Here is a 24,437-nt window from a genome sequence, read left to right on the forward strand (position 1 = left end):
GTGTTCTGGCTTGCTGAGAGTTTCCTGCCAGCATGTTTTCTTGTGTTGTATTTCTTATCCACGTTGGCTCATTGCAACCTCACTTTAATCTCTTATATATGATTTTCTTCTTTTTATGCCTGTTTGGCTCATGAGAACATCCCTAAGACTCCTAACGGCCTCCTGTAGTTCAGAATCATTCCAGGCTTTTCTAACAAAGCTATTCTGAATTTGACCCGAATAACATTACAAATGACTTTGTGCATTTTTCAGTATTTTTCTGTTCCCACACTGTGCTTGGTACAAACTTGATATTAAATACCATAACAAACCAGAAAGCTTTTGACATCTTATGTTTTCGTTGTTAGCAAGTATTGTTTGCATAAGATTTATCTCCTGAGAGGAGAAGGGATTGCTTTAGAGAAATATGCTTGCCTTCACTAGTCTAACAATTGGTAATCTGTTCCAATGTGGGTGTGTATATGCACTCTTCTCTGAAATGTTTTCTCAATTGTGAGGTTTCCCTGTTGTAAGTTCCCAGCTGGGAAAAGGAAATGTATTTTCATCAGAAACCAGTCTTGTCTTATTTCTGAGTGACACTTTGGTGACTCCCTCCTTTCATGCTTAAATGTGCAATAAGGTAAATTTTCTGTACTGTCTTGGTTTGAATAAAAGCTTACTAAACTGATGCTGGTCACCTTCAAATAGCATTTCATTTGAATTCTGGAGTTGGTGCAGACCCTTTAGGCCTGTTTGCATGCACAAATAATCTATTTTTGGACCTAAGCCAAAAACTTCTAGTTTCGTGCTTCCCTTCTGAAAATGGACTAGGTAAAAGCTATTACTGTTGAAGACAAACTGTCTGCTCTCTGTGTGTTTGTAGTTGGTTCTACTTGCTTCACTGGCTAAAATATAATTGCTGGAGTTCTGTGCCTTTCTGGATTCTCCCATAACTATTGAACTCCAGTATGAGTTGGCTGAATCTGCTAAAATCATAGGGATTGAATAAATGTGATGAGCCAGTGTGTCTTAGCCTGGAGAACTTTTTATTACTTGACGTAAGAGAGGCGAACAGCAGTTCTTTGGAGTGATGCCTGCAAGCAAAGCTGAATTTCTTCCACAGAAATGTGTATGCTTTTTCTGTGGAATTTGTGAGATGCCGCAAACATGGAACAAGAATTTCATGTTTATAAAAAGCTTTTTGCACTGAAAAGCCACATGAAGTACACTGGAGTCCATCTTTTGGTAAGCAGATGTTTTCTTCAGGTTTATTCCATGTGTTCCACATGGAACCCAAGAGCAAAGTGCTTCCTCACCTGTGTTCAGCTGCATTGATAAAGGCACGCACTGTGTCTTCTAAGCAGTGGTGGGAGTAACAAGCATCTCACTTGAACACCTATGGATCTGCTTCCTTTCCTTAGCAGCTCTTGCTGCTGGCTTTATAGCTTGTACAGGGAAAGGAAGTGAAAATGACAAGTACTCCTATTCCCATTCTAGCTTGTTTCTTTGCTTCTTCCTCTTGCAGTAGTGATTCCTGCTGCATGCTTTGCAGTCCCTGTCACAGGGTAAGCAGGAGGCTTTGTCTGCTGCTTTGTGCTATTTTTGGAAATCACCTCTGTGGAACGGTTTGCATTTCCTTGTGTCTGACATGCATTACTGTTCTGAAAGGGGTACTTCTCTTGGCATTGACAAGATTGTTTCACTGTGTTGTAAATGGGAAATTTTGTCTGTTCTGCATTGCTCACTGTGTCTGAATGGTCTAAAGCAGAAGGAGCCAAATTCAGCCTTTAGCAGCTGTAACTTTGTGGACTCTATACTGTCTCTGTTAGAGTTACTTCTCTAAATGTAAGCTGATCCCACGTCTGGGATACTTCAGCATAATACAGACTTCTGCCAGCCCTGCGAGATGTTGAACAGCACACAATGGCACTTGTAGAACCTAACACGGGAAATACACACCTCAGAGACATCCTCTGTCTTCTGTTTGTTTTAGTAAAGCCACATTTGTTGGTTGTCCAGTAGAAGAGTAGATGTAAACCAGAATGTATTGTTTTGATTACCTTGTCTTTCTTTATTCATAATAAACTCCATAGTTGCCTTCTAAACTGTCTTAGAGGAGAGGATTAAACCGTCCATTTATGATTTGACTATTTCCAGTAGTAGAGACTCCATTACAATCTGTGTGAGGTGTTCTAGTGTTTGACTGCATCCCATTTCATGATTGCATATGACATTCTGATCCCTTTCTGCATGCTTTAAGGAAAGCTTTTCTTTCTCTTCTAAGATAAATATTACAACTTTCTCAAGCCCTGGTGTTATTGGATATATTTTTTTCCTGGTCTTTCACTTAATCTAATGACTCTTCCCTGTCCTGACCTCTTTGATTCTATTTTTCTATGTATTCTTTGGGGACATCAGGACAGACAACAGTAGTGTAATGAGAATTGTTCTTGTGTCAACTACAGACTACATAAAACCTTTCTCCTCCAGCCTGGTAATTCTCTAATCTCCAAAGCAGACGTCAATCCTTTGAGGCTGTGACTGATCCTCATAGATGCTTCATGAAAATATACAAACCTCCAGGGTTTTCCCCAGGGTTGAAAATACCAACTTCTTTCTCTCTCTCTCTCTCTCTTTTTTTTCCCCAGGTGCAAATGTCCATACTCATGGGTTTCTTATAATTCCTACCAGTTCCCTGTTAATAAATGAAACCTCTTGCCTGACTGTATCCTGTGATTTGCTTTCTGTTGCTTATTTTCCAGGAAGTCCTATGCACATCTAGTCATCGATCTTGGGCTTCTTTGGGGCAGGTACTGTTAAATGGCATGGACAGGTCCCATGGGATCATACTGGAAAGGTATCACTTGGTGAAAATCTGCTTCTTCACATGTACATCCTGGAGGCCATAAATCAAATTCAATATCACTAAATCACTTCTAAGATTGTATAAATGTACTTTTACATTCTATTGGATTAAGCAAAATATCTTTCACTACAAAACAGTGTATCTTGCAGAAGCCTGAGAATATCACATAAAATCTTAGTTTTAAAACACAGATTGAAAGAAGACTTTTGTCTGTAGACTTGTTGATTGGCACTTGTTCATAGCTTAATTTAAAATCTTCATAATCAAATCATCATCAGTTACTCCAGTACATAAAAAATATTTTTACTTCATAAAATCTACTTCAGGCTGACAGGCCTATAATTATTTGAGGCATCCAGTTTTCCTTTTGTAAATGTTGTCATAGCATTTGTTTTCTTTCTTTTCTTTTGAACTTTTCCAGTTTCGTTTTTCCAAACCATCACAATGATAAGCGTTACAAATCCAGCCAGTACCTATGCCATCTCTTTCAACACACTTGGATACAAGTTATCCAGCTTTGCTGATGTAAAAGTGTCCAATTAGTAGCGGCTGTTTAACATCTTCTTGAGTTACTGGTGGAATGGAAACTATTTCATCATCACAATATGAATGTTCTTTGCTTTTTCTCAGACAGATGTGTGTATTAAACTCCTCCTGCTTTTCTTTGTTACTGACAGCAATCGTACAGTTTCCATCTAATACTGCAAATCTTTTTCTCCTCGTCTCTCTGAGGATATTTGTACAAATTTTGTGTAGCAGTTTAAGCCACTCGTATCTCACATTTCTTTTGCAATTTTTTTTTTTTTTTTTTTTGGTCCTAATATAAAATTGTCTCCTGTTGTGGGGTCAACTGGTAATTCTGGTGATGAAGATTTCAGGCTGCCATGGATGAATTAATATCTTTTGCCAAAGAAAAATGAAATAGTCTAGCTCATCTTTAATATGAGCATCCTGATGACAGCTGTTTCTTTACTATAGTGGCTGTATACTGGTGATGTGTTTCCACTGAATCTAGGCATAGAAGAGCTCGAACACTGACTTCAGCTGTTCAATGAGACTGAAAAGAATCTTGCTTTTGAAGGTGCCTGCTTCTTTTTCCTGGTTGAAAAGGACACATAAACAACTACATTTCTGATTACTTCTGATTCTTGGGTGACTTAGGGTGGGGGCATAGCAGGTCATCTTTGTTCAAATATACAGAAAAGGGAAACTGCCAAGAGAAACATTGTCAAGATTTCGGTTTTCCAATTTTGGTTTTCTAAAATGTGCCTCTTTACAGTGTTTGCCTTGGCTCTTGTTCACTGGTGATTACTAGTTAAAAAGTGAATGCGTCTTTTAAGAATAAATCAGTAATTTGTATATACCACACTTGGCACATGAAATTTAAATTTGTTTTCCTTATGGATTCTGCAGTCTGAATTTAATAGTCTAGTATCTTGTAAATCTGTTCCCAGATGAGAGAGACTGATTCATGTGATCAGCACTTTCTGAATTGGATCTGTATAGCAGTTTGGTCTTCTTAACTTTCCAATTATCTGTATTTAATTTCATCTAAAAGGTACCAAAAAAAAGAGGTCTACAGATTGCTTTTCTGGGTTATGCAAAGCAAATTTTAACAGGTAAGAGTAGAGTGACTACAGAGGTCTTTGAAGGAGAGCTTTTTGTTGTCTTAAAGATATCACTGAAAGAGAAATGCAGAAGAAGCTACACAGTCAAAAATAGAATAAGGCTTAGAGAGCAAAATCTTGAGGTGATCTTTGGCTTTCTGAGACAATGTGTAATTGTTGATATCTTAGCTATGTGTCAATATCAGATAGTTTGTTTAAGATGTTTCAAAATCACCGTATCAGTAACATCTCTGCACATTTGTAGGTGCATACTGCACCTATGCCTTCTGAAAGGTCATTCACATTTTGATAGAATCTGCTTTTTTAAAAAAAAAAAAGATGAAACCAAAGAACAGAAAAACCTTGCTGAGTCAGTAGCTTGACAATATTGCAATTACAGATTTCACACTGTTATTCTGACCTTATTAAATTGCCTTCAACATCTGCCAGCTGTCACCATCAACTGCAAATTGCTACGTATGGTAACAGGTAACCTGCTTTTATTGCCATGTAATGTGTGAGATGTAAATAACTTTGTTCTGTAATTACATGGCACTTACATTATGACTGAAGTAATTACATGGTTGTTTGTACCCTGTAAAAAAGAAAAGTGATAACTCCTTTGTTTTTCATAATGGCATTGCTTGATTTGTCTTTAGCATGTTTACACATTATGTTTTCAGTATCCTCAGCATTTATGATCTATTAACTACTCATTTCTCTTTTCTTAAAACTGCATCAGTGATTTCTAGAGGGTCCAAATTTGTTGGCAGAACACTTTTTGAGTGGAATTTTCAAATACAGCCTTTAGAACTTTTAGAACTTCTTTTATTTCCATGAGAAAGTCAGCAGAACAAACAAATCTCAAAGCACATCTGTATATCTGCAGTGAATTCTTTATAATACTGTGTTTGAAATGAATTAGGTTTATCAGTAAATCACTGTCAGCTCTTTTAAGCAATGAAATGAACTATCTTTTTATTAGCTGGCGCATGGCTTATCTGCCAACTTTATTTTAAATGCAGGAATGATTTGAGTCTATGGCACTTGGTAGAAACAAGTTAGCTGCACTAAAACTGGGAGCATTAATGATTGTTGTGCTTACAGAGCTGTCTGTGTAATTAGAATAGCTATGTAATGTTTATCCGTGTATGGAAATCGATAGTTTCTCAGGATGCAAACAGATTTATTGTTGACGCGCCACACTGTCTATACTCTGAGGAGGATGGAAAAATTGGAAATGCTGCAAAGGACTGAAGCATGCATGGCAGAGGCTTGGCGTTCAGACGGTGCAGTGATGTTGGTGGGAAGGCAGGAGAGGGCACTGTGCAGCCGTCTGGTGACCCGACTGCGGCGTGCCCTGGAAGAGGCGCTTGTGGGAGCAGTTACAGCTGCTGGTCTGCTTCGTAGGCACCGATTTAACATACAAACAAACAAACGAAAACAAAAACCCACCCTAAAAAACCCCCAAGAAACAAACGAACAAAAAAAGCCGGCCACCAACAAAACACCTTCCCTTTTTATGCCTTTTTCTTTTTGTAGAGTGATAGAATTCCCCGAAGAGTGTACTGATGCGGGTGCCCCTCTTGAGAATATCTTGCAGGGTTTCAGCCTTCGGTCCTGCCGAGTCTCCGGTTGGGAACGTCGGGTTTCCCCGTCGGGGCGGACGCCGGGTACGTCGGGCTGTGAAGGGCTCCATGCTGCCACTGGGCGGTAGATGGCAGTGCTGTCCCGTTGCGGTGCTTGAACGTGGGCCGTCGGAAAGTATAACGTGCCCTTCACTACGTGTCCGAAACACTTAACAGCTAGGTTAAATAGAAACTGGGTCAGTTCCTTCAAGACTGTTACCGGTGTCGAAATTTGGAGGAGACAGGGAAATGGGATGTTAACGGTATTTACAAATAGGTGCTAAAAGCGTTTGTGTTCTTTGGTTATCTGTTCCCCATGAGATTCAAAGATACAAGAACATCATGCTAATATAATGCCATCTAATGCCACTTCAGACATAATCAGAAGTCACTGCAGTGTGTGTGCTCCGAACTTCTTTTTTTTAACTTTTTTTTTTTTTTTTTTTGGCCCTCTAGGGGAGTTTGCTCTCTGCAAAAAAGGCTGATGGTTAGTGATGTGCACTGCACTTCCTGTAAATTTCACATTTCCCCATATTGAAACATTTCTACCATCTGAAAACTTGATGACTCATAGTTTATCAGTCTTTTAGGTCTTAAATCAGAGCCAGTCCCTCTTGGGTTTTCTAGTACCGGAAATCTTTGTGGAGATCTTTTACTGTTTATCTACAAGCACACTTTGAAGGGAAAGATCGATTGATCACTTTTCTTGTCCTAATGCCATTTGATTACAAAAATAAGTTCTCCACTCTCCTTCCCTCTTCCCCCCCCCCCCCCCCCCCCAAAGAATTTAATCTGTATCATTTTAAAATAAGTATTTAGAATTGGTCATTCTGATGGCACATCAACAGAAATCACTTCCTCAGAGTATGCAGTCTCTGTGACAATCTCAAATTACTGTCCTGAAGTTTTTATTAGTAACTATGTAAAGTACATCGATCTTTAAATTTTAAAACAAGTGTACCTTCCCATAGAAGTACTGAATCAGAAGATGAGAGGAATGTAGCGTCTACTTTTTCACAATTGTTTGTGATGCACCTGAGTAGAACCACTGTAACAAAACTGTACTCTTAAAGGCATGCATTTTTTCACTTAGACCGAGAATTTCATTAAATTATTTGTTTAGAAATTCAGTTTCATTGGTTTTTATTTATTTATTTGTTGGCTTGTTTTTTCATGCACATTCAGACTCATCAGATTTTTGCAGGGTCTAAAAAAAACCCAAAACCCTGAGTTTATTTTCCTTCAATAAAATTCAATTAATGGAACAGCATATTGGAGATGCAGTACTTTATGGCAAGCTCTTCTCGCCGATGTGCATGCTTGTTCTGTTTCTTTTTGTGAGTTTGGGAATTGCCAGCACTAGACTATAAACATTTAAAATGCAGTTTTAATAGTTATTTAACATGCATTTTACTGCTTATGTTGACAGAAATACATTTTGCCAGTTGTCATTTTTGAACTTGGAATGTATTTTAGGAGCTAGAATTGTGGTCTCTCCTTAATGTTTTCTTTATGAAATGCATATGAATATTTAGATTGCTTTGAAAGGATTAAAAAAAATGCTTTTAATGATAGCTTGTATCAAATATTGTCAAAGCTTGCCTGATAGTGAGGATGATCAAGACAGAAAGCAAAACTAACATCATCCTGTAGTTTTTCTAGAAATCCTAAAGACTGCTTGCTATAGAAGGTTTTACAAACTGAATCATAGCCTTACAAATCAAGTCTTAGCAAATAATCAAGTCTTACAAATTGAATCATAAAAAAAATCCCCTCAAACTGAATGAGTGATAGCACATACAGTTTCAATGGTCAAAATGCTGGATATGATATAATCACAGGAAGCTTAGCATTAATAGTTATTTTCAAGGGAATAAAAGAAATCTATGGTCATAATTATGAAGTCAGATGTCATCTGTGAGTTGCTGATATTGCTAAACAATGCATTTCACAAATAAAAATTACAAGATCTCTTGACTGGCCATACTTTGGAAGCACCCCAGAAATTGCTTGAGTGAGCCACACAGGAAAAGACATCAGTAACTTCTTTCCTTTCTCTCTCTCTCTTTTTTTTTTTTTTTTTTTTTTTTTTTTTTTGAGTGGATGGAGTTTTGTCAATCAGAAGTTTGCAGTATAGCTACATAATGCTTGCTGTACTGTAAGATATATCATGGTAAGCCGTGGATTTTTTGTGTGTGTTTATGTAGACAGAAGAAAATTTGGCTTTACATTTCATTTCTGCATAGCCAGACTTGCTCTTATGTTTGTAATATTTAGAAAAGTTCAATAGGGGGCCCTTGGTGCTTTGATCTAGTGCCACAGTGCAGTTTAATGAGAAAGGGGTTTTTCAATATTGTCTGCAATATTAAAAATTCTGCCAGGTCTATCTTAAATAATAAAATGCGAGATCTACACCTTGGAAACCTTCTTGTATTTTTGGGCACTCTTTCTGTTTGAAACAGGTAATTACAAAAACCTCCGGATCAATTTTTGTAAAGGGGCACCCTGATGGGTGCCATGACTGAAGTGTGACATGAGCCTTTTCCAATACAATGGGTGGCCTAACATTCCTTAGGAAGGCCAAGCTCATTAAATATTCTCTTCTTTTTTTCCACCCTCTCCCCCTCTTCATGCACTTAGCTTGAGTTGCGCTAAGTCTGAGGTTTCTTCACTGAGGACTTAGGAAAATTGCATAGAGTTCTCAGATTGAATTTTTTATGTGTATGACTTCATGATGGCATTAGCATGTGCTTTGATCCATGTGTGAATGGCACTGGGTCGGCTCTTATTGCCATATCCAGATGGTGTTACAGGGAACAAACAGTTGTGTTTTAGGATTTCTCAATAGACTGTCTAGACTGGTCTTGCAGCAGACAGATACAGCCACCCATCAAATTAGCGTTTGTCAGATTTATGGTAATGGTTCACCAAAGCCTTCCTGTCATTGACATTAAGATTTACGCCTCTGAAGTTATTTTATCTTCCACAGAGTGTAAAGTCTGATCATGTGTATGTGTGTGATTATCAACGTGTAGATGCAATTTGCATATATAAATTAACTAAAAGAGGGAAAAAAAACAAAAACAAAAAATGGTGGAGAGAAGTAATTTCTACAGTAAGAGACAGAATTTTTAAAGTATTTTTAAGAGTCCAGTTCCTGCAACTGGATGATTAAGGAAGCTTTCCTTCTGTCCATCCCCTCCCTTCTAATGATAATACGGATGTTCTGTTCCTGTCAGTGTATCCCATATGCCCTTTTTGGAAAGAAAAACATGTATGTGGATTACTACTGCTAGATTTTGCACTTTCATGTTACACTGCAGTAATATGAGCTGCTCCCTGTACACAGTGGGAATAACCTTTTGACAGGCAGTATGTCCATTCTCAGTGGAAATGTTTTTCCAAGTCTGGCCAGGGCTCCTTTGATCATGCCACCTCAAATGTAGGGGTCATAGCTACTATGCAATGCAAGAACTGCTGGTAGCTGACCAGAGAAGAGAGGATTTTGAAAGGAGCATGTTTAAAATAAGCCAAATGCAGTGGATTTTTTATATTATATATAAAATAATATATTATTATTATTATTACTATTATTTAGGGCATCAGCAATTTATACTGCAGTGGGAAGGCTAAGCAGGAGCTCTGGGAAAAAAATTGTAAAGGTAACTGAACAAGGAAGTATACATTCAGTTGTGGAAATGAGATTGTGGAAATTTCAGATAGCTGAACTGCAGTGGTGATTTGTGGGCTTGAACATGTCAGAGCATGTTTTGGAAATGTTTACATGTTGTAAGGATATTTCAAAAATAGCAAAGGGAGTAGGGGGCTGATGAAAAGATAGAGATTCTATAGTGAACTGTGTATTTTAGGAATGCTACACTTAGTGAAGAAGCAATTTTACAGAACATCCAAACTGATTTGCAAGTATTTCTGTGTTATGTGCTTCAAAAAATCTTTATTTTACTAGAAATGAGAATAATTATTACTGACTGTGAGTAAGAAGAAGAATTTGATCAATTACAAAGCCATTTTGTAGACAGCTTAATTCTCTGTTCTTGCTGTTTCCCTTGCTTGAAGGAACTTTGTGACACTGGAAGAAAGTAAACACGTCTGATGTATTAATTGACAAGAGTCAGCTTCAGGAAGTCAGAGCTGGTTCTCCAGAAGGCAGCTCCCGATCCTTGAAAAACATGTGTGCTCCCTGTGTAGCCTTTCTGGGGGGCTCAGAACCTCCCTGTTCTGCAGCACTGCACTGCAGCAGTGTTTCCCCGAATGTTGGAATAGTCTGCTAGTTTGTTCTTCACAAATACTTGATCAGAGATGTGATGGTGTAATCTTCTTTTACTGGATAGATTTCTGCAATATGTCTGTGCTGAACATCTTTGTCTGCTTCACAACTTTTCTCTGTGCAAGTACTTCAGTGAAAGGAGCACAGATATCAGAAGCAAATCTTTAACAGCCGGATGAGGACTCATTTACTGCATTTGGAGGAGTGTGAAGAGAAGTGTTCTTTTTTTCCTTTTTTTTTTTTTTTAATTTCCCTTAGGAATATTATTTATGACTTTGGGAACAATAGACTCAATAGACTTCTGGGAACAATAGTTTGTCAGACTGTCTCCATGCTGTACCTTTTCTTACCTCAGTGGAGGATGCAACGTTGTTTTCTGATTGTCTTTACACAGAACAAGAGAGACTTGTTTTGATTTTTCATATAGTCTTATCAAAATAAGCACATGTTGCATTGATGCATTTTTATTAACTGGTAAATTTTCTGTATAAAGTTTAAGTTAGCAATACTAATACAGCACTTTAAACAGTTGAGTAAGCATTTTAAATTCACTGTAGTGCTATTCTGGATTTAACTAGACATTGTGAAATGTGTTCCTACATACAGTAAATACAGATGGTATTTCTTTCAAGACTCTAAGTTACATTTTCTTTTTATTTCTTGCTCACACAGCATTAGAAAACATTACCTGCCCCTTGGAGTCTTTAGATGAGATATTTTTCCTTGAAGAACTTGGACTTTATTTAAGCCATGCTTCTTGTTTTATTTTGGTATGGTAAAAACCTGGGATGGAATCTTTCTTTCTTCATGCTGTCTTCTATCAAATCAACTAGAAGATATTCTATGGCCGGTTTAAATTTCTAAAAATCATTACTTCTACAGGAGGACAATAGATCGTTTATTTAAAACTATTCTCACTTGAGTGCATGTGGCTTATTGATTTGAAAACAACTTTGTTGCTCATTAGAAATGAATTTATCGGAGAAGAATTAAAAGGTGCATATTGTATTATCTATTTATTTCCATAATGTCAATTCTTAGGGCAGCCAAAACTTAGAGGAGGTAACAGAGGGACTAAAGAGAGAGTTGGCTGTGTCTTGGGCAACAGCACATATAAGTGCTCTAGGTTGGTTTCTTACAAAGCAACAGAAGCACCCCTGGTGCTACAGTCACAGAGGTTGTGCCTGTGAGCACACAGCCGAAATGGTGAACAATGCTGAATTGCTGCTGACCCACCTGCTGGGTCCTGCCATCGTAGTGGCCAGAGACTTGCTGCAAGATGAGGCACTGCTGAGTGCTTCCTCCCATGGTGTTCCTGGGGATGAAGAATGCCACAAGCATTGCCTGCCATAGGAGATGGGCAGGAAGAACAAGTTATGACGTTTTGTTGGGCACTGTGCTTGGAGCAGCCACTGTCATCTTTTTTTCTTTTTGAGGGAGATTTTGATGACAGGTGATGAACTAAGAAAGAAAATGGTGTTACTTTCCCTTTCTTCCCAAAGCAACGAGAGTAAGTTGGGTGTGGGAGGAACGGAAGTAGAAGAGTGGGGTAAGTGGGAACAGCAGGCAGGCAGCTGAGAGAGGGCTCATTTAAAAAAAAAAACAAACAGAGACCAGCCTATCCCTGCCAGCATAAAGGCACTCACAGGTCCTTGCCTGCTGTGTTTCTATGGAAGCATGGAGCAGGGATGTACCACCACTGGCACTGGTGTGGCAGCTGCTCTGCAGGCTGGTGCTGCAGCCTCAGCCCCTTACTGCCCATGATTGCTCACACCCAGAGGAGAATGAGGCGAGGGGGGCAGTGGAGCTGCCTGAGCAGATGTTGGATTGAAAGAAAAGTCGTCTAGAACCATGGCCTAATTCCCTTGTCAGCATACACAGCCCTCACACCCAAATTTACGAGTGTTTTAAATCCTAGCTAGCTGGCCCAGCTGGGAATATAAACTAGACCTCAGGTATTGTTTTAACTCGAGCTGGCAAGCTGCCCATTCTGCAACTGAGGATACAGAATAAATCTGGCAATCCTTCAGAGCTGTCCCACAGTTCCCCCAGAAGCCCAGACAGATGCTTGACGATTCCTTTTCAGTTAACGTGGGAGAGGTTTTTCTTTCCCTTTACTGTAAAAACAAAGCAAGAAAAAACCCACTCTGTTGTGATACATCTCTAGAAATGCTTCCACTGGTAAAGGAACAGTAACTTGGGCAGTGGCTACTCACCCTGTGACTAAGTAATGTGGGTGCTTAGGTCTGAGCACCTGGGCAAAGCTGGCGTCAATGAATAAACATGCCTACACTGGAGCCAGTAGACTGTGGGAGTCTGTTCAAATCAATAAGCTGTTCTGGCTTTTTTTCTCCCGTTTCCCTCCAGTGACAATAGCTTTGTTAGGACACTAAAAACTTGTAAGCTGTATTTGCTGGAAAATGATGTCACCTAAGACTTGAATAAATGAAAGATCAGAGGAGAGCTCTGCAAACTTTGTACAGCAGTCAAAGGATTGTCAGGTTGAAAAGGATTTTGGAAGGTCTGTGGTCCATCCTCATGGTTGAAGGAGGGGGTCAGCTTGAGGTCTGACCAGGTTGCTCCAGGCTTCATCCACTTTGGCTCTGGTTTTGAAAACAAGGGGAAGAAACCTCTAAAGATAAGGACTGCAAAGCCTCGGGGCAACAATTTCCAATGCTGGACTGTTCCCATGAAGAAAACGTATTTTCTTATATCCATTTTCTTATATTCTGAGTTTCAGTTTGTCCATTGTTTCTTGTCCTTATTCCGTTTACAGCTGTGAGTATCTCTTCTGAAAGTTCCCAGTACATTTATCCAGATATCTCAATTGCTTTAGATTGTCTGGAAGATTATTCTGTTTGTACTGCTGTGGTCTTGTTAGATTTTATAAGTGAGATTTCTTTTAGCAGAAGGTGCAGCTCAGGCTGCAGTATGATTTTGGAGAGTTGGCACATTCAGTATGCCACATGTAGTATAAGTACAAAATACATTTGAACAAACAGAAATATGTACTTTTGGCAATATTGTCATCTGAAACATAAGGCAAAAGTGTGAGGCCTGATGCATTTACATTAGCAAATGCCTGTTCTGAAAGTAGAGAATCATAGAGCTTTAGTAAGTAACAAAGAGAAACTGAATATTTTGTTTTAATATACTGTTGTATTTAGGACTCTGAGTTGTGAGACTTACTGATCTTAATTTCACATTTCAAATAGGAAACACCAGGGCATCAAAAAAAAAAACAACCCTAAAAAGCTTATAGATCCAGAAGACAGCAACATCCTAGTATTCTGTTATCTTCACTTATCAGAATAGCTTCAAATTCATGTTAAAACAATTGGTTGTGTAAAAGAGATGTCTTAATTCCTTCTGCTCTTGAGGTAGATTTTTCTCTAATTGCTATCAAGTGGATACATGGTATTTTTAATCTCTTCATAGATTCCTGTTTTGTTTCCTTATGGGTTGGTTTTTTTTTTTGGTAATAAGTACACGCTGAGCACCAGCCCAGTCTGTGCATAAGTGACAGCTTAATTAAAATAGATTTAAAAGTAGTGTAGGTAAATAAGCACTAACCTGATTTTGAAAATTGACTGAGTGAATTCAGGCTGACTTTCATAATGAGTGTATGTAATGCACAGAGCAACAAGAATCCACTTCTTAATTCATATTTGCTTTCTTTTTGTGCATTATCTGAGCGAGCTCTTATGTCACTTATGTGTGTACAGCTTGACATTTCAGTTGTGCAGTGACTGTGCAACCTAAATTACTTGTTTTATTTTTAAAAGGTAAAACATCAATTCTGAAAAGAGACGTTACGTTCTCTTCCTGTGCCTGGTCCAGATATGCTGGAGCTTTGCTGTATTGCATAGAAATGTTTGTTTTCTAAATCCTATGCCAGGTAATTGTTTTTCTGCAGTGGCACAATAGCATTCTTGATGTGTAGAGCTACATATGAATAGAAAGTACTATAAATCTAATGTCAAGGCTGCAAAATAAATTTTAGTACAAGACTTGAGTAGCAAGAAGTGCTATTTACTGAAGTGAGAAGCTTCTCTAGTGCAGCAGAAAACTAGGACCAGCTGGAATGGGGAAAGGAGGGACATACCATGGTGAAATGCCATGATGTGCATTCTGGAATGGTCACTGCTTTGGTTTGTGTTTAAAATTTATTTCGTGTTGTATTAATTACTTTCCAGCTAGCAAACAACAGAACAGGGTGAAATTAATCTGTCACTTTATTTTTGTGCCCTTCTCCCCCCATCTTTTGTGTGAGGAAATATTTGTTTTGTATTTTGTAAGCTTTCTAGAAAACTTTTTAAGTACCATTTTTTCATTCACATAAAAATGCTGCAGGCACACATGCATAAAACATGCAGTAATGTGACAGGAGAACACAGTGAGGTTGAGCATAGCGTTCTGAGATGGTGCTTTCCATTCTTCTCTTTGCATCGAAACCATTCCTGTAATCACAGTGCTATCACAAATGAAATTTTGCTGAACTAGTAATTGTTTTGTGGTTGAGAGAACACCACAAGAATTTTGTTGCTGAAGTCAGCTGCTGTGGAAATGAGACTCACTCCCCTGACTTGGCCCATACCAATGATCTCTCAACTGCCATAATCACAGAAATTCATGGAGAAATAGATCCACTCCCATTCATTAGCATGAAATCAAGAAGCAGATCTTGGAAAGAATCTGGTAATAGACCAGAAGCCAGCCCGGTGTGGATGAGCAATCTCCACGCGCTGTTTAGCAGTGCTCTGCCTGTTGATTCAGTTGAAATGTCTCATCTCTGGGGTGTAGTGCTTGGTGATACTGGCCCAGAGTTGATGAATACATGGGTAACTATGCTTGAATCCACATTCCTGAAGCAGGGGTGCAGTTTCTAGGAAGGCCAAAGATGGCAAGGGTTTTTAGCTACTGTTACTATGTAAGCATACAGGAGTACTACAAATAGTTCCCAATAAAATAAAATTAAAAACCTAAAAAACCCCAAACCAATGAAAAAGCCAGTCCTTCTCCTCCACTTTTCAGGGTGTGTCTATCCTTTCATAGTCTGATACAGAAGCTTCAGTCTACTGGTGTCTAAAATTGGCAATTGCAAAAAATAAATAATAAAAAAAAACCCAGACGCTGAGAAAAACAAAGCAACTCCTACCCTCAAAAGGATTGAGCAAGGCTACGCTGTAGGCTTAGGTCTTCATTCTTGATACGTACTGTTGATTTTGAAGGGCCCCATTTATATGTAACATGTTGGTGCTGAGGATGAAAAGCTGACCCTTACCATGGAATGCAGTTTAAAATGGCATCCTATGACTGTAAGATAAGCACAACAGGAGAATAGCAGCCTTTCAGTACTGATGCATTTTTCTTGGGGTATTCAGATGAAAATGTTCACTGAGGTGAATTAAGCACAATTTCATATGTTATTAGGCTATGCAATGTACAGAAAAAATAACAGTAGCTTGGTGCAGTATTTTAGATCTTTTCTTACAGAATTTAAAATTAGATAATGAAAAAATGCGCAGATATTGACTCAACTGAAAAAAGTGTAATCTCTAGATAATGTGTGGATATACTGCAGGAGACTTGACCCTCATGATTTGAACATCTCTAAAATGTGCTCAGTTTTCAGAGTAAAACTTTATGCCCTTCCCCTGGTCACTAGTTCCACATATTGAGGATGCAGAAAGTTATAAGAATAAAATTTGTGATGTGGAGAATGCCTAAGCCAATAAGTACAAAAGTATGTGTCCAAAACTTTTGCTAGGTGATAAACAATGAAAAGTAGCCCAGAACTGCAGGATAGTTATGTTAATAGGTTTTGTGGGGAAAACATGATGTGAAAAGTGTGAACTGAGATTGCTGCCTGTGACTAACCAAAAAATTTTTCATCTCTTGATTGGGTTGGAAGGGGAGGATTCTGCATCACTAGTTAAGGCATTCCTTTTATTTTTCTATGTGTGAGCATGGAAAAGTCAAAAAGGTAAAGGACCTGTGCTATCTTTACCAAAATTTGTCTCCACAGTCAATTTATAACAGCAAAAACTATGGCATGAAATTCTTTAGAAATCTATGCATTTTGTCTTTTGGTTTCACTGTCCTAACATATCAGTGATGAAGACTTGTCTAAGTGGCTAATAAGCCACGGAAATAGCACTAGTTGTTGAGATGCTTTATGGGAAGATCAATTGAATTTCTCTATATACTTCTCTATATATGGAGATCTACAAACAAGCAGCACAGAAAGCATTTTTAATCCATTCAGTCTTCTGCTCATCGTGCTTCTTAGACTAATACAAAGGAATATTGCAGAAATTCAGAACACAGAGTGGGACTGTTATTAGACCTCAGGTGTGGTTGGGATTTGTTGAATTCTAAGTATTGGAGAGCTTGCTTGTTTTTTGCCTGCTATTAGGGCAAATAAATATATTTTTTAATTTTCCCAAGCTCTTACTCTTCTGATCAGAGATACAAAGTGTATAGTCCAAGCACATGGAGACAATCTTGTTCTACTTTAGAGGGATTATTAGTTTCAAATAAAGATCAAAAGAATGTGCAATATTTGCAACATGTAATGAGTCCTAATTTACCTCAAGCAAATACTGTGTTTGTAGCATTGTCCTTCACATGGCGTGCTAGCAGTGCAAAAGAGTAAAGAGTTCAGATGTGTCAGAGCCACAAGGTAGTGTTAATTCCTGTTAAAGTAAGTCATCCACAGTAAGCACTTAAGGGAAATTCAAAGCTATTACAGAGGATAGCTTGCCAAAAATGTTAACTCACTTATGACAGTCAAATACTGTTAAATTCTTTGAACATGTGTAAAAATGGGAAAACTTGCAGATCTAATTCCAGAAAATGTGGGCAACACACTGAGAAATGGGTTGCTCTAAAAATTCACACAGTTCTGTTATGATTTTGAATCTTTTTTATTTAATTGAGTGTTTAACTATTGTATTTTTTTGTCTTTTTTTTTTTTTTTTTTCCCTGTTTGGTTACCACAAAATGATTTTTAACTAGAAAACTATGAAAAGAACTTTACTCTTCTATAATTACATATATGAGCTCCCTCTTTGCTAAATGGCCATGCAGTAGTGCAATACCATACTGATTTTTGTGTAGACCTTTTTAGTATATTATTCTTACAAGAACATCTTCCACAAAGCATAACTCCTTATGGATTAATACAGCTTTAAGATTATGGTGAAGTTCAAGTCACATGGTTGATACATTTGAGTTGTGCTGAAATACCTATGCTTTTACCCCATTTTCTATGCTGGTGGGTTTATTAAGGAAATTCTTATTTTCTTGCCTCAGTATTATTTCAACTGGAATCTGTGGTATATCAAGCTGTCCCTAAAGGATTTTATTCTGTATTTATCTGACACACAAGAAAAATTTTTCTAGGAAATACCACTGAATGGTATGGTTGATTGAAGTAGAAAATATGTTACTATTAGGCTGGAATGTTAGGCTAAGCAGAAGAGAAAAGCAGAAGACAGCAGAAAGACAACTCTTCACATATTTGTCATTAAAATACTTAAATTTGCCTGGAAATTCAAGTAGGTTTTAATGTTTTCACAACGGAGATCATATGGATGCTCGGTGAAAAAACATTTACCTGGTTTCATGTTCAGTGCTTTACTTATAGCTCTAAATATGCTTTTTTTTTTTTTCCTGTGTACATTTCTGAATCAATTTACATTCTTTTGGAGCTTTATGTTCATTTTATTTGTATAGGATTATTTTTCCTAGCATTTTTACTGGGGGAGGACTCAACTGCTTTTACCATTTAATACTGCATGTCTCTTGCTGAAAAATCTTTAAACATTCCAGCTGCAGCTTAATAGTTCATTTTGATTCCTGCTTCTGGACAAGAGCTAAATATGAGTCTTCAAACCCTGATTGCATCCTCTTACCATCAACTATTTTAAATGACTAGTTTTTGTGCTAGGTGGACATTGCAGTCATGTTCTTGTATCAATTTTTTGCCTTTGAGAGAACAGGCACTGAATTTTGTTTGTTTTGTTTTGATTTTTAACACTATATTTCTGTGCTGAGTGACTGAGAAGATTGAGTCCAGCCTGAAAGCAAATTCCAAATCTGAACCAAAAAAAAAACCAAGAAACCTGTATAGCTATTATGATTATTTTTTTAGTGTATTGAACTTAGTCTTTTCTGCTTTGCACATAGTGTGCTGTGGTTTGGATCACACTGGACTTGAGTGGTATTTCAGTAGAATTAATGCATTAATAACAACATTGTTTTTCTCCATTCTGCTCATATTTAGTTTTTTGGTTTTGGTTTTTCTTTTAGTTCTTTGGCTAAATTTTACTCTTCAAGATTACATTATCCTCAGCTTTGTGAGGTTAGTTAGATTTAAAAGTAGGCTAAAAAAAGTTTGCTGGCTTATAAAGTGAACAAATTGCTGTGTTTTGTTTTGTTTTGTATTCTAAGCCAAATGATTGCTAGTTATTCTGCTACAGAATTTAGGCAATGGTACATTCATTTTGTAATGTACACTTTGCATCACTCTAATCAAAGGCCATTCTCTGTTTTTTAGGAAAATGTATGTAGACTTACGAACTTCCATGAGCATATGCTCACTAGAATTTGGTTCTTCTTCACTGAAGCTTTTCTGGGTTTAGAGAGTGCTCTTAGAAACTGTTGATATAAAAGTTTAAGATCTGAGCAGAATAGTTAATAGTGAGATTTCAGTGAAGTTTATGCTGGCTCTGCAGAGGTACTGTTTTAGTTCATAGTAGCAACAACTTGTTGTTCCTGCTCTGCAACCCCACCAAGATTTACCTGAGTGCATGATGATTCCACCTAGGTGCGAGATGAGGTTCTTATGCAGCCCAGTTGGAAGCAAAGGTTAATGACATGTCCTGAGTTAGTTTCTCTTACATGTCTTTCTTCCCCTACTTTTATAGATTGTTGTCTCTTCCTGATTAATCATTGACCCATTGACAGGGCACAATATGTGTATGTTTTTGGAACAATAAACTTTATAATGTAAGCTTAGATTTGTTACAAAGATGAAGAAACATGACTACTTACATATTTCCTCAAATAAAGAGGACCACAGTATTATTGCTTAGGAAGGTAAAACACTTCCGGTGCTTTCTATAAGTTATTGTGATCTTTGACAAATCTTACTGCAGTCTTACATCCTACACTTCTGAATTTTATTACGAAATAATGTAATCAAACTGTTCTGCACTCCTTGTATAAAATGAGATGTGCTGTGCCTTATCATCTCTCTTCATTATTACTGATTGCTTTGGAGAAATAATTTGGAGCTATAAATGCTTCCTCTTAAGTGAAAAATCTCTATGGTATGAGAACTGTGTTCAGCTCTTCTTATTCACTTTATACATTCCTTACATTTCAAAAATACTGATCTGATGATATGTAGATAACTGGCAGTTGCTGACAACTTGCTATAAAGGTTGCTGCATATTTTACCTTTGTAATACAAAAATCCAAACTTCCAGTTTGATTTTTTGTCTTTAACTAAAAATCTGTATTATTCTATTGGCCTTTAATTATGGAAATGAATATGAAAAAAAAAATACTTCAAACAAAAAGGGTAAGTTAAAGCCAGTCTTTTGTTTTTACAACTGATCATATATCTAAGTCTTAAAGCCAGCCATCTTTTATTTCTTAAGCCTGCTTTTATTCATTGTCTCTCTCTGAATTATGCCACCAACTCCAGACTGCTTATGTTTCACTGCTAGAATCTCATCATTATGGCAATTCTCCCCTGTACTCTGAAATTTTCTCTCAAGCCAGTGTGAGGAGGAGTTTCCCAGTTTGGCAAGATTTATGCTGATATAGATTAAATGGTAAAAGTTTTGTTCCAGTAAGCAGCGGTAAGTCAGTTTTTTTGCTGAAGTATATGCAACCTCCTCACAAAAAGTTTTAAATCTCTTACAGCTGTGCATTGAAGCAGGCAAGGGACTAAGCACCCCTGAGCTGTGCTCGGTTATCAGAATTGCATATTGAGTTTATTTTTGCTTGGATTTATGATCATATTTCACCAACATTAGATATATTCTTAAGCAGCAACCTGTTGTCTTTTATCTTAACAGAATTTTTATTGAGGAATTATGTAATAATTGTCCAACAGATTCTCAACATGCACTGTCAGTGAAAGCAGAAGCATTGGGACAGTTGTGGCACAGGATGGTTTCAAGTTGACGATGCATCTTTGAAAGTGTTTTCTGCAACTGTCCATAGGCTGGATCCAACCAATGATAAAGTAATTTGAATCACCCCAGAAGATTTTCTGCAGCTCTGAGAGTAAAAGCAGATCTTTAGCAAAAAATAATTTTATATATATAAAAATCTAGTGGAGTGATACCTTCCTGTGATTTCAAGCATCTCATACTTTTTAACTGATAAGAAGTGGCTGTTGTGATACCAGCAGAAACTTGTTGGTTTGAGTTGTCTGCACCACAAAGATTGCTTGCTGATGTACCTGTGAGTAAGTGAGTAGGCATAGATGTATGTAAGGCTATTTCAAGTGTGAAGCCTTGATAGTGGGGTTTTTTTGTTTTGGTTTGGTTTGTTTTTTTTTAAACCAAGAAAAGAAAACAACAAAAAACCCTTGCTAACTCTCATTTTCTTCCTGCCCCCAAAAGTTAAAACCCTTTCAAAGGTTGCTTAAACATTGTGTCCAGAATTTGCCTACAAAATACTCTTTACTTATTCCTCTTTTTTTTTTTTTTAAAGCCTGATTTAAATTGATGAGGAAGTTTTAGTTAATATTTATTAAACAAATTCTTGTTTGAACAGAGTGCTATGGCTTTTGTTCTGTTTTTGTTAGCATTTGTTTTTTCAGTGCAATCCTATGAATAATGCAGCTTATATTTGTCTTGTCTCCATATACTCCATTCTCTTTCCTGTCAACTTCAAATTATGTTCTTCAAGTAATGAAGATTAGAAACAGAGCACCTGTTTTAATTTAAGTCTATAACTCTATATATTAAGCCTATAATTTAGAGTTGTAGTCATTGATCCATGTGTGATCAGTGGTGACAAATTGAACCATTTTGATTTTACAGTACTAGAAGAACAAAATAACCAATAGAGGAATCTTCATCAGAAAACAGATTGGTGACAGCTGAGAAACTTAGTGGAAAATACAGGTACTTAGGTACGAAAAAAAAAACAACCAACAAATGTACAGCTGGAGAGACAAGAAGTGCAAGGTGTTAAATGGCTGAAGTTTCTCAAGCCTAACTTTTTAAGAGTTTAGTGGAAGAAGAAACTGTTTTACGTTCAAACTGGCTGTCATTGATTAAAATTTGAAGAATTTGTAATAGTACTTAAGATTTGTATGCCTTCCTCTAATTGTGTATTTTGGATTAATGTTTTTTTCTGTAGGTTGGTCTCCTGTTTCCTCCCATGGTAATAATGTGCTGTGCTAGCCAAGTAAAACTTATGCTATATAAAGGAGGAAGAGAGGTTCCTGTATATGTTGCTACATATTTCCTATTCCCCAGGTTTTCTGGTCAGAATGCATATTCTCTTAGAGGCTCTTACTTTTGTAAATATAGTGTACTGGTGTAGTTCTATATGGTGATATTAAAATGAGAAAGATCTGTAAGAATGAATTTGCTCATAGATAGCCTAAAGAATAAGAGATGCCCATAATCTGCATGTGGTACTTCAACTCCAAGTATGCCACAGACTAGTAGTAGTATATCCCTTAGATCTCCCATTTGTGGCTTTGCCAACATCAGTGTCATTTTTGCTGTATTTTCTAAAGTCTGCTCTTAAGTGTTCCAGGCAGCAGAATTCTTTGGCCGGAAGACTTGCATTGCCTGCAAAATCAAGCTATCTTCACTGTCCTGTCCTCTTCCTTTTATCTAAACCCTCTCATGAGTTCCTATTAAACTGTGTAACAAAAGTAATGAACACTCTTTGTCCTTACATTTCAGTGTTAACTGCATAGACCATTTCTAATTTAGTAAATTTTTTTAAAATTGGTCTTTATTTGTGTGCTGCTAATAATAGAGCAATAAAACATTCATTGATTTGATGACTTTTTGGTTGGGTAATACATAAACTTGTGTCCTTGTTTCCACAGAGATAGAATTATATGGTGTTTCTTTTACTATATGAACAAAAAATTATTACCTATGTAAGCAGTTCTAAAAATGACAGCTGAAACTATATTTTCCTTTTTAATATCCTGTAACACTACTCTGATTTTGTTTACTTTTGCTGTCTGGTAGTTTGTAAAACAATTCTACTTTTCCTTATCAATGATATACTTGCGTCCTTTTCCACTATCTTGTGTTTTGTAAATTTTTTTTCTTTGACTGGTATATGCAATCTCCATTAATGCTATTGCCATCCTTGCTATTCTACCTCAGATACATACTTGTTCAGTGAACTGGACTTCATAATAAATAGTGAGATCTCTTGTCCTTAGAAATTTTTCTTCTTCACTTTCAGATTTGATGACAAATGTTACTTTTAAAATATTTCATAAGTCAGAACAAGACATATCCTGGGGCTAAATCTCAGAGGAGATTGCCTCAAGTAAACATGAACTATTTCTTCTTTTTCCATAAAAATGCACTTGGAATTTCTTGAGGCTCCTTTTTTACACGTATATATATATCATATTTTATCTTTTCAAGTAACTGAGCTCCCTTTTTTCAAAAGGCCTACTCAAAGCAAGTTGTTTACCTTTTAGAATCATAGAATCGTTAAGTTTGGAAAAGTCCTCTAAGATCATCCAGTCCAACTGTTCACCTGCCACCTATATTGCCCACTAACCCTTGATCCTTAGTACTGTAGCTGCCCTTCTTTAAACACCTGCAGGGACAGTGACTCCACCACTACCTTGGCCAACCTGTTCCAGTGCTTCACCATTCTTTCAGAGAAGAAATTCCTTCTAATATGGAACAATTCGAGGTCCCTCAGCCACTCTTTGTAAGACCTGTGCTCCAGTCTCCTCACCAGCTTCATTACCCTTTTCTGAACACGCTCCAGGGTCTCCCTGTCTTTCTGGTAGTGAGGGGCTCAAAACTGAACACAGGACTCACAGAGCTGAGTACAGGGAAATGATCACCTCCCTGCCTGCTTGCTAATACTGTTTCTTACAGAAACCAGAATGCATTTGGCCCCCTTGGCTTCAGGGGAACACTGCTGGTTCATGTTCAGCTGAGTACTGAACAACACTCAAAGGTCAATTTTCCCGACAGAGTCTTCAAGCCACTCTTCCTCAAGCCTGTAGCTTTGCCTGGTCTTGTTGTGGCCAAAGTGCAGGGTCCAGCACTTTTACTTCATCCCACGGGCCTCAGCCCAGCTATCCAGCCTGTCCAGATCCCTTTCTAGGGCCTTCCCACTCCCAGGCAGATTGATGCTTCCTGCCAGCTAGGTGTTTTCTGCAAACTTATTGAAGGTGCACTCAATTCCCTCCTCCAGGTCATCATTAAAGATGTTAAACAGGACAGACCCCAGTACTGACTCATTAAAGATGTTAAACAGGACAGACCCCAGTACTGACTTATGGGGAACACCAGTTGTGGCCGGTCACTAGCTGGATTTAACTCCACTCACAACCTCTCTCTGGGCTTGGCCCTTCAGGCAGTTCCTTACAAAGAGTGTGCCTGTCCAGGCCATGGGCTGCCAGACTCCCCATGAGAATACTGTGGGAGACAGTGTCAAAGGCTTTGCTGAAGTCTAGCCTTTCCCTCATCCACCAGGTGGGTCACCTTGCCATAGAAGATAGGGTTGGTCAAGCAAGACCTGCCTTTCGTGAACCCATGCTGGCTGGGCTTGATCCCCCAGTTGTCCTGCACACGCTGTGTGATCTCATTCATAATAATGTGCTCCATAACTTTCCCTGGCTGTGAGGTCAGGCTGACAGGCCTGTAGTTCCCCAGATATTCCTTGTGACCCTTTTTGTAGATGGGAATCACACTGGCAAGCCTCCAATCTTCTGGGACCTCTCTGGTTGACCAGGCACACTGATAGATTATGGAAAGTGACTTGGCAGTCACCTCTACCAGCTCCACACTTGGGTGGATCCCACCTGACCTCATGGA

The 24,437-nt window shown here is 37.8% G+C and overlaps 1 protein-coding gene across 3 annotated transcripts in view; it reads left to right on the plus strand.

Moving 5' to 3' along the window:
• ARL15 (ARF like GTPase 15) overlaps positions 1-24,437 on the plus strand; it is a 221,428-nt gene that overhangs the window by 50,641 nt on the left and 146,350 nt on the right. The window lies entirely within an intron of this gene.

This window comes from Phasianus colchicus, chromosome Z (genome assembly GCF_987193195.1).
Source record: "Phasianus colchicus chromosome Z, bPhaCol1.hap1.1, whole genome shotgun sequence".
In the NCBI taxonomy this organism is placed as follows: Eukaryota; Metazoa; Chordata; class Aves; order Galliformes; family Phasianidae; genus Phasianus; species Phasianus colchicus.